We start from the raw sequence: 16,960 nt of genomic DNA on the forward strand, positions 1-16,960 counted from the left end.
TATCTCCCTCTCTCTTTGAGGGACATGCAAACTGTGCCCAAGTTAACCAATATGGCAACTTCCTGCACGACTCATGAAATAAAAAAAATATCTAGATTTAAGGAAATGTACACTGGTATAAGAAATTAAGAGAATTTGCAGACTTGGTCGATTATCTCTAGAACTACTGTACCGATTTTAATGAAATTTGATATGTACATACATTGATACAATACAAAACAAATAACCATTTAATAATTGTAATACACACGCATGATCGTGCGTAACACTCGTTGGAGTCGGAAGGTATGAAACAGCTGTTGCAGAATAAACAAAAAAAATGGGTTAATAGGGGGGTATGGTTCCCTCTTACATATATACAGGTCTCGCAGCGTGATTTCATACTTGAAATAAGGCAGTTTATCATTTCCTGTGGCAATTGGTCCCACTCGTTTAGCAACACTGTTTTCATTCCCTGGATGGTTCCCGGAGGGGGGTTGCGAGTTGCAATTGCCCTCCCCAGAGCGCCCTAGACATGCTCTATAGGGTTAAGGTCAGGAGATCTGGCTGTCCAATCCATCCGGCAAATATCCTCACTCTCTAGAAAATCGTCGAGCAGAAGAGCTCTATGTGGCCTCGCGTTATCGTCCATTAAAATGAACTCGGGGCCAACTGCACCCCTGAAAAGGCGAACATGGGGCTCCAACACCTCATCCCTATACCTTACACCAGTCACAGTGCCTCTTTCAAAGACATGGAGAGGTGTGTGGCCATCCAACATGTCTGCCCAGACCATTGAACCTCCTCCGCCATAATGGCCGATTTCGCGGACATTGGAGGGTAGGTAGCGGGTCCCTGATTCTCTCCATATGAACGTACGGCGAGAATCGGTGCTGAGGCTGAACCGGGACTCATCAGTGAAGAGAACGGTCGCCCATTGATCCATACTCCAATCTCTATGCTCTCTGCACTATGATAAACGGATTCTCCTGTCCGTAGAAGTGACAGCAGGTCTTCTTGCAAACAACCCTCTCTCATGAAGTCTTTTGGAAACAGTCACCCTTGATACACGGGTTCCTGTGGCTGCATACAAGTCACGAGAGAGCTGAGAAGCTGTAGCATTCCTGTTACGCTTCGCTATAATCGACAAATGGCGATCTTCTCTGACCATCGTGGCTCTTGGACGACCTTGCCCAGGCTTTCTCTCGATGGATCCGGTATCCTGGAACTGTTTCCATAAGTTACACACGATGCTGGGCGTTAAATTGAACTCTCTATAAACCTGGACTTGAAATTGGCCTGCTTCTAGCCTCCCCACAATTCGCCACCTCATTCCATCATCTGAACGTTGGTGGTTACTCATTTTTACTGTTACAATTTGAAATTAACCGATTGCTGCAAGAAATTCGCAGAGGTGTGCTAGCGAACGAAATACGTCTTAACTTACGTGCGCTTATAAAGCCTGTTTCTCTACTGGCTCCGCCTACACACTCGTGTACGCTTACGTATTTGACGTACAATATTTTCATTTTTGTCTAGAAGCAGTGGTTTTACATTCAGTTCAGTTCTTTTCATGAAATTCGATAAAATATGCAAATTCTCTTAATTTATTTTACCAGTGTAGAAATGAATATATTTTTTCCTCTTTGTTAAGGGGCGCGCACACGCTAGGTATTTTGATTCTTCCCCCCCCCCCCTTAAACTTCAAGTGATCCATTTGCCTGCTTCAGCTTCCAAAAATGCTTAATTAAACTGTGGAATTTCTTTGATGTACTTATTACGGGCCCATAATTAATTGAAAATATCCTAACACACATGAATTTATACAGTTGAATACTAAAAGACAATAGGAAGACGTTAATTTTCGTGCTTTTGAAAATATAAATAAAAAGTTGAAATAAGTGTTATTGCATGAATATCCAACTCAAAAGTAAGTCCGGTTAATTATTTCATATTTAATCTCCTGGGCTTCGTATATCTCTGAGCGAACTCAATATTTCAAAAATCAAGAATTCAATTCAATTTTTATTATTCAAATTATTGATGTGACAGAAAAACCCACTAAATTTCCGCATTTCTACAGTGAAATCGGCAATTTTAACACTGATTTCTATGAGGATCACCCTTTTCCTGACCCTCAAAGCAATGCTGTGACGATTATGATGTCTATTCAAAAAGCCTCATTACTGACAGTATTGAAAATGTGGCAAACCATTATAAAGGTATATACATGTCTGAAACACATTACTAGGGAACCAAATTAAACATTCGGAAAGTGATTATTGAGGCCCAAAAAACATTGTTGCCTGACAGTTTTTTGCTCATTTGGGGCATTTGCCCTACTCTGACTCAATTTTAAAGTAGCCTATCGTTCAAGTCGGGTCCCATTTGGTATATATGCAAAAGTTAGTGACGATCTATCTAAAATTGTGGATATGTATAGAGAACAGACAGACACGCACAGAAAATTAATTTTATATATATAGATTTTTATAAAAATTACTTATTTTTGTTTGCTTTATCACAAAGTTTTGGTAAATATAAAATTCCCTGAAATTGATGGATAAAATTTTGCACGAATTTCGCTTTGGCAGAAACTATCTTTCGCTGATCTTTGATTAAAGAACTCAATGTAATTTTTATAATCCTTTTTGTTTAGCAATTTCTGTCTTCATCAAAGTTAGCACATTAATTTCTTTCGAAATATATTTTTTTCATCCTAAGTCAAGCACAATCTTTTCTGTTTTGTTGACATAGCGATTTGCAAAGAATTAAGTAGTTGGCCAAAGTAGAATTTTGATCGACTCAGAAATAGCCTTATCAACAAGCTAATGCAGTGGTTCTCAAACTTTTTCACTGGCAGACCCTTTTTTAGTCTACAATTTATATAGCAAAGGGTCCCATAGACTTTTTTAAAATTTATTCATCAAATTTACTGATTCATTTTATTTAACCGGAGCCCCTGAGAAGGGCACACAAAGCCCTTAGAGATCCACGGAACAAAGGTTGAGAACCCTTGAACCAGTGTATCATACCAATAGTCCAACCAATCGTAATGCACAAAGAGTGAATTAAAGTGAATCACACATCTTCACTTTCATTCCATGGTCACCCCCTGCCAACAATCGAATTCTTATCCTGGGATGTATCTGCAAAACATCTGCATGTTTGGTCATGACAAATTGTTAAACCTTCTACCTCCTCCTATTCTTCTATTAACAATAGAACAGCCAACGTGTCTGTTATCTTAGAACAGTTGCTGGTGTCTTTTTGACACCAGGTATAAATGACATAAATTATAAGTTGAAATCGATTCTATTATTTAAATACACTTTTTAAAACAAAAAAAAGTCGTTTATGAAATGAAATTGAATAAAATGATCATCGATCTGCACATACAGAATTGTGAGAAGAAAAGCGAATATTTTTTTTTAAAGTACTTTGAAACTTTTAAAATTATAATAAAAGAGATTATCTGAATGTGTAGGGGAAAAGGATAATAAATATTAATAATCAAATAGTTTTTACATACAGCGTTGAAAAGATTGCATGACATTGACAAATAAGTTTGTTAATTACATTCATACCTATTCACAATCTATATGCAGTAGTAGACAAAATTACTGCTACATTTTCCACAAACCCTCTTTTTACAAGAATTACAGGCTTTATTGGTCACATTCCCTTCTTATTTTTTCACTTCGCATTTTCTGAGTTTGGGAAAAACTCTGACGTTAGTTTAGGCTAAGAAATTTTAACTTCACTGGTTTTGTTTTTCTGTTCATTGTAACTTGTTTATTTGCGAGATTCTGACAGTGTTTCCTTGAAATCCATTGTCCGGATACAAAATTTATGGCGGCAATGTCGATAATATTAAAAAAAGGTATGTACAGGCAATGCGGTCTTAACACATGGGATCATTTGGGCCTCAAGAAAAGAGGGGCCTTAGAAAAACGGGAAGTATTTGAATTTTTTGCGAATTTTTCAGGTAGGGTCTCAGAAAAATCACTTGCCCCGGGGGGCCCCCCCATGATGCTCTTAAGAAGGCCCTGTGTACAGGCCATTGTGTGAAACCAGTTTTGACTATTTTCGTGCCATTAGAAAATGTCCATATCGCATTTATTTTCGTTGCAAAACTGGATGGTTTGATGGGTCGTTTTTTCATTATTGTTGACAAAAATACTTGTGTGCAGAGTACTTAATATAAGTACATTTTCTTTGCTTTTTCCCTTGGTAAACTGTCAGTGGGCCTGTGCTTTTGTGTTTGAGTACTTTTGTTGAAAAATTATCTTTTCTATTTTTGACAGCATCAGGAATTCCTATTCATGCTTTATTCACTGTTCTGACAAGATATGTGCAGCGTTTTAGCAGTTCTTCTGCTAGTCTTACTGAGGTGAAAAAGTTATCCATTGTGATAGTGTGCCCTTTATTTTTATAAGGCTCAAAAAGTTTCAAAACTACATATTCAGCTAGTTGTTGTTGTTGTCTGGCAGCCGTCTTGCTCGGAAATCGGGAAATAATTGTTTCTCAATTGTTATATTCCCTTCCTTCAGGCTTATAATCGTCCAGTTTCTGATGAATCTGTTGCAAACTTCAGAAATTATTGCAAACTTGTTTTCTTGAAGCCTTTGAGACCGTGTTAGATTTATATCGAACCTTAAAAACTCAGAATATTCTCGAAATCTATTTCTACTCCGTTTCTTTCAAGTTCAAGCCCTAAGAGTAGGACCAAAAAGATCGGAGAGATTGTAATTAGATGTTTTAGCACCACTTACTCCACAAGTATATAGTATTGATAAGAAAGAGTTATCAAATGAAAAAGACCGATTTTGAAGAATCCTTCTTGCTTCATTTTCTGTACATTTTTTCACATGATCTAATATAAATTGATCAATAAAAAGTAGCAGGGTTGTTTGGTTTAAACCTTGGTTTTTTTAAAAAAAACCACTTTGGTTTTTTTCAAACAATCAGAAAAAAAGTGGCCAAAATAGCACTTTTTTCCTTGAAAAATATCATATTTGTTCATTATTAGCCAAAATGTTTAATTTTTACCACATTTTATATCCTCGGGGTACATTCTGATGGTATATCTGTAAACGAAGATTTTATAAGTGGTTTTTTTCAAAAAGTCTCATAAAAGTGGCCAGAATATATATAGATTTTTCATATGAAGTATCTTAGTCATTTAAAGTTATATATAAAAGCCAAAATTTCTCATTCTTACAACGTTTTCTAACCTTTGGCTACATTTAGATGCTCTATCTTTAGCAAATTCATGAATAAGGATTGCATCACACATCTAAATGTAGTGGTGTATTATCTCAGGGTTTCTTTTTCCCTTCACAAAGAAGCAGCTACAGTAGTGACACCATCATGCTAAGGGCAGGTGGTCCTATAATCCAATAAAGACACCAGCTATCCTTAAAGGACAAAGACTAGTGTACTAGTTATTACATTACCTCACATACATTTTCATTTTCTTTCCCATAAGAAGTAGCACATCTCCTACTGTATATCTCCCAGTCTTAATATTCAATAGTTGTTTTTTTTATACTTTCACACACACACTGTTAAGCCCAGTTAATCAAGGTTCTACTGTATAGTAGTAACAGATTTATGAAAAATAATCAGCTATATACAAGGTGATTATAATTAAAGTTTTGATTCCAAAACTATACAATAAGTACTGATCGAAATGACTTGAAAATTTGCGTGGATACTCCTGAAGCAATGGACGTTTCTTTCACAAAAGAAAAATGTGCAAGTAGATGATGCTGTACTTGGCCAGCAGTATAATCTATTTTGTGCAACCACATCATTTCGGCACTTCCACAGCATCAGTGTGTGGATAGAACTTCTATGAAGATGCACATTGCAATACCAGCAAAGCAGCTGCTGAAGACCCATTTTGACAGGATGCACCTTAATCCTTGAAACTTCTTGCTGTGGGGTACCTCAAAATGTTATAAACAGTGGTCAGATTGCAAACTTTGGTGAATTGCAATCTCCAGCACATTCCCTATATGTTAGAAGTTCCTCATTCCTCAGGAATATGAACGGGGGAAAGGGAGCGCGTTTGATTTAATAAAGCTGAATTGCAAGCACATCCACATTATGACCATGGCATACTCCGATTCTGTTGTTGAACAAGAATTTTTGTGCTTTCAACCTCATAGTCAGAACACGCGGTGGACAACATATTTAACATTTTTTGAGTAAGTTGTAGTTATTTGTTTAATTACTTCATTTTTTTTGTGATGTTTCCGTGAATTATGGACTCGTGCAATGCTATAATTAAGTTATAATTTTACCACGACTGGCTATCGTTTCCATTCTGCGAGCAAATTTCCCACATGTTGGATGATGTCATTAATTTTACATTTTTAAGTATTTTTTCCCCCTTTATCAAATAAAATTGAATTTTTTCAGGAATATGCATGACAATTTTCAAGTCATTCTGACAATCGCTCTTTTTTACAGTGTTTTGAAATCAGAACCTTAGTTATAATCACCCTGTATATCGTAAATCATTGCTAATTATTTATGCCTCATTATATTCACCTAATTTTTATTACTTTTTTCAAAATATCTTTCTAATTAAGTATACTGAAAGTAACTGGAGAAAAACCTTTATATATTATATGATTAATAACATTAAAAGAATTTTCAAACACACAGTAATCCATTGAGTTAAGCAAAAAATAATTAAATGGCAAAAGTTGGTTTTTTTTTTAAATTTTAAAAATATTTATTGATTAATTAGCATGGGAATAGTGTTAATTACATTAATAAACATTTTATTTTTGTTAATTATTGGAAGTTTGAATGATTTTTCAGAAATTTCATTGTTTTTAATGTTAATACTATTTGAAACAAAAAAAAAAAAAACCTGGTTTAAACCAGAAAAACCCGGTTTTTGGTTTTTTCAAAAAAACCGGTTTTTTTATACCAACCCTGAAAAGTAGCCACGAATTCATGACGGACTCAGCGATATATCGCTTAACAAAACTTACTGGCCCGCTTTTTTCGTGTAAAATATTTCTTACAGGAAATCTACCATGCAAATTCAAATCCATATCAACTTCTTCAGTTCCATCACGGGATACATATAAATCTGACTTATTTGGGACATTATCAATATCATCACTTTCCTCAGATTCATTGGTTTGGAAAAATACTTCACCATCAAAATCAATATCAGAGATAGATAATTAACTACCATCAGATTCATTTTCAGATACATTTCTCAACAAATGTGCAATTTCTTCCACAATGCAACCTTTTTTGTGAGACATTGTTGCTCTAGCAGAATCAAAAATGATTCTAATTTATGACAAACATACAGAGAGAAGTAAAGAAATACCATGTCAGCCAGGAAAAGAACAGAGTTTGTTTAGGATAAAAGTAGGGTGCGACAGACACGTTTCAACAAAACAAGATCAACCGAAGGTCATACGAAGAAATTAAGAAGCAGAACACATTCCAAACTTGCTGGTGTTGAAATGACACCATCATACGTTTTAGGTACATCTAGGTAAAACTTTTCCGTATTTAATAATTAATTTGAAATTTTTTGTGTATGCTTCATAGGAAAAATAATGAAGTCACAAGAAATATTTAAATTCAGAAAAAAAAAAGACACAAAACAAGCGCGATAAAGATGCTCCATGTCAATTCGACACTGACGGTCGTTCTAGTGTTAAGACACATAGAAAATCCAAAAGTCGGCTTTTTATTACAATGAATTCAGTGGTGGCTGGAAGAATAAAATAGCAGAACAAAAACGAAATTCATAAAATAAAGTTAACAGAAATGAGAGCACGTAAAATAGAACAGAATTTAACATTAGCTCTATGGCATACTGCTTGGGACAGAGAACCAGTTTGAGAAAAATGTGTGTGCGTCAAGGGATTTTTCTTTTAACATATCTGTTGTTTATTAAAATTTTATTGTTTTTAACTACATGTTTTCTCGATCAATCAGAAAAACATGAAAAAAGGGAAACATGGTAGCGAAGTGGGTGACGATAAGTCTTTCTACGATTCCAAATCTGCAGACTACGAAGATATACTGAAATTCGCCAAGCCCATAGCGGCTCGCTAAAAAACCACAAGCTCATCAGAAAAGCGTCCAAGAGTGAAAAGGGAATTTTACACCATGGACTCAAAGAAGTCCAGCTACATATTAAGAGAGGAGAGAGAGGCCTTGTTGTTTTCGCTGTCGACGTGAGTGCCACAAAAAGTGCCTTTAATGTGCCACGTGTGCCAGCAGTATGCGAAGAGAAAAGCATATTTTACATTTACATCCCATCCAGAAAGGATTTAGGAACTGCTATGAGTGTGAAGAGATCGTGCCTGATGGTCACGATTAAACCACACAACAGTTCAGGGTTCGTGCAGTGCTTAAAAATTCCTTAAAAAGTCATTAGTTTTTCATTTCCTTCATAAGGACCCTTAAAATCCTTCCAACTGTTTCTAAAAAAAGTCATGACTTTTTCCCCCACCCTGGAATATTTGCTGCTAAGGTTGATGAATTTTTGATGATGAGTAGTACTTGATGCTGAAAGGTCCCTGAAAAAAAGAAAACAAGGTGTGACAAGAGAGAGGGAGGGGGAAAGATTTCTTTGTATAGATTTTTCAAGTCAGCTGTAGCGGTTGGGAACAGCTCTGCTGATGACCAGCGCATTTAAGAGGTAACGACACCTGATTGGTCGGACTACAGTGGCCACACTGCCTTCTGATATACTGAGAAAAACTGGAAAAGAAGATTGTTGCACTGTCGAAAAAATTGGCAATGAAATTGAAATAAAGAAGTTAGCTAAGTTCTAACGATCATTCCTGCAAGAAAATGATGCTACTAATTGCCAGTGGTTGGAACTCTGCGCCAGAATTAACATCTTGTTCCTCCTATAGTGTATTTTCGTATTTTTCTGCGTCAAATAGCGCTTGTTTTTTTTGTGTGTGTACTTGGAAACTCCTCGAAATAACTGTCTTGTATGTACCTTAGGGGTGAAATACAGAAATAATTATATTTCTCCTCTATATGGTATGTACAACACTCAGCGCATTAAATTCCCAGACTTTCGGAAAGGGTCACAAAAAAAGTTTTTTTTTTGCTTGCCACGAAAAGATTCGTTTCCAGAGAGTGTTTTATTCCTTCGTACTTCAGCACCACCACCTTCCTCCCATCTTACATAGTCGCACTTAGAATTACCCAAGAAAATAATTTTGAAGAGTAATTTCATTCCAAAATTTTAAGAGGTATTTAAAAAAAAGTTATTCTAAAATAAAATTTATATTTTCAAGCAGTATTTAATTTTTTATGGGAAAAAAAACTGGTTTTGATGGGAAACAGGGTTTTTGCGTGTTTGGGTATAGAGTAGACAGGGATGGGGGTTAGATCCGGCTTTACAGATTGCCCTCCATGCAGATACAAAATAGATGCCTCCGAATTTTTCTTCTCTCGAACTCTCTCACATGTGTATATAAATGTTAAAGATACATTACAAAAATACATTATGGTAAAAATCGATGCAATTAAAAGAAAAGGAAATAAAACGAAATTTTTAAAAATCAGGTCTTTGAGTTTCTTGCATTGCATAATATTTAGAATATCTTCCGTAGCTGTGTAGTTTGTTGTGGCCATCCGTAGCAGTTGGCAACTCTGCATACCATGCCAAAAACCCAAGATCCAACACCATACTCATGTCCCTGTAAAGAAATTCCAGTCTGCAGACAATTGTTTCTGAGTGATCCATATCAACATCGTCAGACAAATGCCGATTTCTTAAGGTTGTTGATATTGTCTAACTTGTGTTGATAAGTGGACTACCAGGCCATACATGCACCTTGTCTATATTCCTCTGTGGAACTTCTAACGAATTGTTACATGTTGGAATAAGCATGTCCGTGTTGTGAACCGAATGTGTAGCTCGTTTCTGTATAATGCTTGTTATAGTGCTGTCATCTGCCTCCTTTTTTTTAAATTATGAGTGAAGCATAAGGATCAAAGATTTTACTGTTGTAGGCCTGTTGCTCTCTGTGGCAAGACTTTTTTAACTGGGAGATTGGCTTGTGTGTGTGTGTGCATTTGCATCTCGATGTTGAGAACCACGAAAAACCAACTTCAGCCGACTACCACTGTGGCGCCGGTGGGATTTGAACCCAGGCCCTCGTGATGAGAGTCTGTCACTATGACCACTCTACCACCACTGCAGTTGATAAGTGGACTAAATGGTCCAAGGTGATTCTCATCATGATGGCAACCTCAACAGTGATAGATGAGCATCTTACCAACGTGCTACTCAGGCCCTCAGAAGAGACAGGACAACAACTTTACAATTGGTTTATTTTTTTAGAATGGGTGTCCATATAAAAATTAAAATTTTTTTTTATTTCGTGACATTTTGTATACAGGGGGATTTTTGAATATATTTTCAGCATTTTTTAAATTTCATTAATTTCTCCATGTGAACCCTTGATAAAGGGTAAGTTAGGACTTACGGGACATCTGGTATATATGTTTGTTCATCACTTGATTGAATTTTCTGAAATCGAAGCATCGCATGATTATTTGATTATTTTTTGTTGCACCATGGTCATTTTCTGCACACGAGGACCGGGACCTACAATTTATTGCTAATTCCAAATGGTAGGCTTGTTTTTATACTTATTGAGAGGTTGGTGCGCTAACCCCTCGGTGTGGGACTCCCTGCGGTAGCAATTTTTTCTGTGGTCATGTCCCCGTTTCTGTTGTACCCCTAGAAGCACAGCATGCATGAGGTACAATAATGAAAATACATTGCAAAATATATTTTGTCAATGTAAATCACGGGTGGCTTGTGAAAGATGGGTGTAGGTGCCAGGGCCACAACTAGGGAGGAGCAGGCGGGTCTCATGCCCCAGGCGCTGGACACGAGGGGGCGCAAATTTCATCCTGACACCTCTCCTTCAAGGAGGCGTCAAAATGCATGCTTGCCCCGGGTGACCAAGCATCTAGTTTCGGCCCTGGTAGGCGTACCCCTGAAAATTACAGGTCATTAATTTAATTCTTCAAATAGATGTGATGCCAACTTAATACCATTAAATTTTTTTTTTTAATAAATTTGATAAATTAACGATGCTTTCCATGAAAAGAGCTCTGCATTCTTTCCTCTTTTGGCACTTTCCGTTGTGAGCTATACGAGATGCCCTTAAGTAGTATAAATACAAGAGAAAGGGGATAGCTAACACAGGTTATTATGTTTGTTTTGGCCATATTAGAAATGCACCGTGGATACTGATGCTGCCATGTACATTCTCTCTATTTTTAAATATATTTGAATACATGTATTTTTGTAAGTTTATCACAGAATTTTATATTTTTCGAAGGGTCTGGTTTTTAGATCCGCAAATTTGTGAAGGGACCGGAAAACGGGCCCAACTTTTGACTGGGCAGACCCCTGATATGAAGGATGTAAATTTTCACAATATGTAAAAACCATTGATGGCAACTGCTAAACTTGATGGTTTTCAATGTTGCTAAGATATCAATTAAGCTCACTGCGCAAACTATTTACGTAAATGGTGCATTGTTAAAGCATTATTATTTTTGTACTGCATAGATATGCAGATAATGTAGAAAATAATGTGGTAAAAAAAATTTGAATGCAGTGCAATAATTTTCTAACTACATACAGGGTTCCCAGCAAAATCTGCTCGATTGTTTCCCTGACCATGACTCAAAATTTTCCCTAATCAGAAATGCATACACAGGGTTCTCACTCAAAAAATAAGAAAAAGTAGGACAGAGGGGGATCATAGCACAATATTTAAAAGTGCCTCAGAAATTCATTTTTTTTTATTTGTAAAAAAATTCGAAAATAATTAATTTTTTTATGCCACTATTTCAATATCCTATAAGATAAGATTGACTCATGCAAAATTAAAATGACAGAAATGACTTTTTGGACAAAACAGTGTACTTGCAACCACAGATAATTCTATCCCGTCTCTCTTCACAATATGTTACCTTATCACTATTTTTTTAGAAGTCTTCCAGAGTCCAGTGTGTAAACTCTCTTCCTTAATGCACAGCAAATTACGAAGGCATGCAAGTTGTTTTTAAGAATGACGCTTTTTAAAAACCACCAGACCACTTTGAGATCACTTTCAAAATCACAGTGCGAAATGTATAAGTTGCAAGGTCCAATGTAAATAAGTTCAGGTGAACTGGATGGTTTTACTGTGCTGTCCATCTTTTTTAAAGGGATTTGTTTACATTTTACTGTTGCCAGTGTCATAATTTTCGATAAATGAAACACTTTTATTTCTAGTTCTTGTAAACACTGTTTATGCCTCTACATGTCCTAAAAATACAGAGGACAATCTAATGCTATTGGGTAACATCAGAGTCCCAAAACTTAATGTCAGTGGTTCTTAACCAGGGGTGCGAAAGAGCATTTTAAGGGTGTGAGATTAAAAAAAAACATGTTGACTGATTATTCAGGAAAATTAAAATCAGGGGTGGCTCCCCTATCCAGATCAATTTCAAGAAGTTTTTTGCTGAAGCTGCAGCCTCTAATTTATGCAATTTCAATCTTGCAATAAGTTTTCACATGAGATCTTGAAAAGAGCTACAAACAAAAAAAAAAGAGCAAAGTATTTGGAGCTTCGAAATCTTTTTAGAAATGAGTAGCTCAGTGCCTCCAGAGTGACTTTGGAGCACTGTGGAGGGACAGTCTTTAAAAACTCATCTCAAACTTAATGGAGTATCTTTTACTGCCAGGCCAACAGAGGTAGCAGTCTTACCTCAAAGAGACGTTCTTCCATGTAAATTTTACATTGTCAAAAATGTCTAGCTCTTTCCGAACATTATACATTTTCAGCCCATCTCTTACTAAAAAATTCAGAGAAAACAATTTTCTCCCATTTGTGTCATCTTGTAACTGTGTGTAGCAAGGAGGAGAATTCTACAGTTTAAGCAAAAAATATATACCACTGAGGAGTTGTTTCATCCATCCAACTGCTTTCCATACAACCCAAAGGTAGGACTCGCCCCACATGGTTTTAAGAGTATCATGGGCCCCCTGGCCAATTGATTTTTCTGAGGTTCTACCAAACAAATTCTCTAAAAAAAGAGCAAAATGTTTGAAGCTTTGAAATCTTTTTAGAAATAACTCTGGACGGACAGTCTTAAAAAACTCATCTCACACTTGATGGGGTATCTTTTACTGCCAAGTCAACAGAGGTAGCAGGCTTATCTAGAGAGGTGAGAATATTCTCCTGGATGTAAAAATTGGAGAATAATTGAGAATATTCATTTTTCTTTTGAGTAGTAATTTAAATTGTTTTACTAATTTCGTGAAATATAAATCAGTTTCCATTGGCTGAAGCATTTACAGCAAAACAATTTTTGGTATAATCGCCCCTAATGACAACTTTAGTTCGACCAGGTCATGATGAGAGGTTTTAATAGTTTTGTTATAAAGATTTTAGAAACCATTAGATTAAAACCTTAAAAAATTATTTTAAAATTAGATAAATTTTCAGAAATAAGTTCACAACAAAATAAATTAACAAGAAGTGGATTGATAAAGGAAGCAATTATTATACAATCACCTTCATTCTAAGAAGATACAGAACTGTTGTTTTTTCACTGCACATGCACTTAAATATTCTGTATCACTCACATTTCTTTAAAAGTTGTGTAATTCAGCCATGTTGGTTTAATTTTCTTGCTTTCAAACTTTAATATTGTGGGTCTACAAACTTCAATATACCCATCTTCTTGACGAGAAGAGAGACAGGGACAGAGAATATTCTCTCACTATTATAAATTACTAGAGAACTTATCAAAAATAATAATTATTATACAAAAATAATAATTATTATTCTCAAGTTATTTATAATACATATTATTACATATATTCTTGATAATACTCTCTGGAAAGATTTCGTTAACTGAAGAATATTCCCATCGAGGACGATATTCGAGAATATTCTCTGGAAGGACTGTTATTAATAACTTCAGAATAATTCTTATTATTTTCTATAAGGATATTCCACAGTAATGAAAGTAGTCTTTCCAGAGAATATTCTCAAGGATATTATATGTAACTATATTATACAACTTCTGACAATAAAGTTAGGTGAATAGTCCTGTAACATTAATGTAGATGAAATGTTAACGAAAGTTACCTTACTGTCCTTCGAAATAGTCACCTCCCATTACTGTGCACCACTGAGATCTCCTATACATGTCCTGGAAACTTTGCTAGAAGTCTTCTTTTGGGATGGAGTTCAAAAGCCTTGTCACGTTTCGTTGGATGTCAGGAATATCGTCAAATCTCTTTCTTTTCAAAGCGAGTTTGAGTCGTGGGAATAGGAAGAAGTCTGGAGGATTGCGATCTGGCGAGTATGGTGAATGTTCAATTTGCACCACCCCCTTTTTGGCCAGAAACTGTTTGACGATATTGGCTGTGTGAAGGCGAGCATTGTCGTGAACAAGAAACCACGAACCTTGTTGTGCGTACTGAGGTCGTACCCTGCGTAGAGGTTTCATGAAATGGGTCAAAATTTCAATGTACCTTGTTTCCTGTTCTCAGTTAAGAATCAACGCACTAAACAAGCACTTCGTAAAACAAGTATTTCACGGAACACAAACGACGCTCAACTGAACAACGATGGCGGCAGATGGTCAACACTTGCTGCTACGCATGTGCAGCGTTTTGCTTTGCCAGATCGGCCGTTCTGACTTCATTCACCTAACTTTATTGTCAGAGGTTGTAAATAACAGGAGTACATTCTCATCAAGAACTTATAAGAATATTCTGAACTTATTTATAATAGTCGTCCTTGCAGAGAATATTCTCCGAAAGATTATTCTCGAGAATTTTACATCTCTAGGCTTATCTCAAAGAGATTTGTTGTTCTATATAAGTTTCACATTGTCGAAAATGTCTATAGCTTTTCCTGAACATTATACATTTTCAATCCATTTCTTATTAAAAAAATTCAGAGAAAACAATTCTCTTTCGATTTTACCCATTTGTGGTATCTTGTAATGTCTGTGAACTGTGTGTAGCAAGGAGAATTCTATAAGCAAAAAATATATACCACTGAGGAGGAGTTTCATCCCATCCAACTGCCTTCCATACAACCCACAGATATAACACACCCCCCCTATCTTGACATATTTGAATTGCCCCTATACAGAGGCAGCAAAAAAAAAAGCAAGAGGATAAACCATTTTCTCAGAACAGATGGAAAAGAAATTAGAGCTGGTACTGGCTTTGTTTTCAACAATGAGGTCTCCTCCTTAGCAGGGTTCATACAAAATTTTCAAAATGAAAAGTAAGGAGTTTTTAAGGACTTTTTAAGGAGTTTCAAGCAGTTTTTAAGGAGTCATGGCAAACTTCATAACTTACAAGTTTTACAGCAAAAAAAAAAAGGGGCGGGGCACATATGCAAATTTATTTTGAATTTGCAAACAAACTTTCCCTCTTCTCAAAAATATAGATGTAGAAATGGTTCAAAAATTACAAGTTTCGATTTGTTACCCGACATCATAAGAATTCATAAAATAATCAATCCACGTACATGCTTTCTGTCATCACCAAAGTGTTCTAAAACCTTCAAGTGTTAGTCAAAAATATAACTCATAATAGCATCACATAAATTATAAAAATTCTAAAAGTGATATTCATTCCCCCTCCAATTATTCAAAATAAAAACCACAGCCAACAAAGATTTTTCTTACAAAATTATTTATATTTGCAGCAACTCTTCAGGGCTCATATAAAATTTTCAAAATGAAAAGTAAGGAGTTTTTAAGGTGTCATGGGGCCACGCCCCCTCCGAAAAAAAAATTGCACCACTAGACAATAAAAGAAGCCCACAGAAAAACAAAAGAAGCCCACATGTGAATTGATTTTCATTTAATTTCTTTTTCAATGTTTCCAAGACTTCAACTTTCAGAATAAAGGGTATGATGGGTAGCAATTTCAGCTGAAAAGAAAGAGATATGCCGTGACTGTACGCACGAGTAACAAGCGACAAAACACAAATTTGAACAGTAACAGAGCATGATGATCAAGATTAGGTATTGAGAAGTGTAGTAAGAAAGAAGAGAGAGAGTTGCGGTAGTATATAGTATTAAAATGATTTAAAGAAATCGGAAGTGATGTATTGAGTTTGCAATAAATTTTGTATTTATCTTGCTTGAGCTGTGGCCACTTCTGCCAGAGAGAGATACAAATACAACGCCACAACAGGCAAAATGTCCAACGAGGTGGCTAAGAAAAAGATGCCCATAAAAATATGGATGTCATATTTCAAAAATACAGCAACCCAATTAAAAATGCAATGATCTGCGGCATAATCACGGATCACTTATATGACGTGCGGCACAGCTCCAGAGCATTTGGATCTGCTAAGTATTTGAAGATCACTAGAGTGGCTCTGTAGGGGACTCAATAGGGAGAATGTTAGTTCAGGTGCCCACAAACTAGTGAAAAGTTTTACTCGTTTTTCGCGCACCGAGTAAGGCGCCATTAAGAATATTTCATATTTTTTATAAAGGGTGGTTGATGACGTAAGAATCATCCAACCCCCCCCCCCTCCACGTCATCAAGTCAGCAAATCGAAAATCCCCCATCCATGCTGACGTAATACTTGAATGACCCCTAACATAAAGATACCCGAAAGTTATTTTCAGAAGGTTAAGGTTAAAAGGTTAAAAAAAGTGGGTTCAGCTATAGCGGCTGATCGGCTGTCCTCCCCCCTCCCCTCCTGTAAAACCAGACGTGGCTCGGGCTGTCACTTTTAAAAGCCGGGTTTTACTAGCAGGTTTTCTATGCCACGCGCAACGTGAATCACCCAGCGCTACACGCCGTCTATTCATCAATATGAAAAGCAGTACGACCGTTTTCCTATAGAGCGCGATACGGCTCACAACAGCGCTTTACATCGGGCGTGATTGGCAGACTGCTTCTAGTGAGTTA

This window comes from Pholcus phalangioides, unplaced genomic scaffold, assembly GCF_987345545.1.
Source record: "Pholcus phalangioides strain wild (caught in Gottingen) unplaced genomic scaffold, Ppha-v1.0 ptg000020l_1, whole genome shotgun sequence".
NCBI lineage: Eukaryota > Metazoa > Arthropoda > Arachnida > Araneae > Pholcidae > Pholcus > Pholcus phalangioides.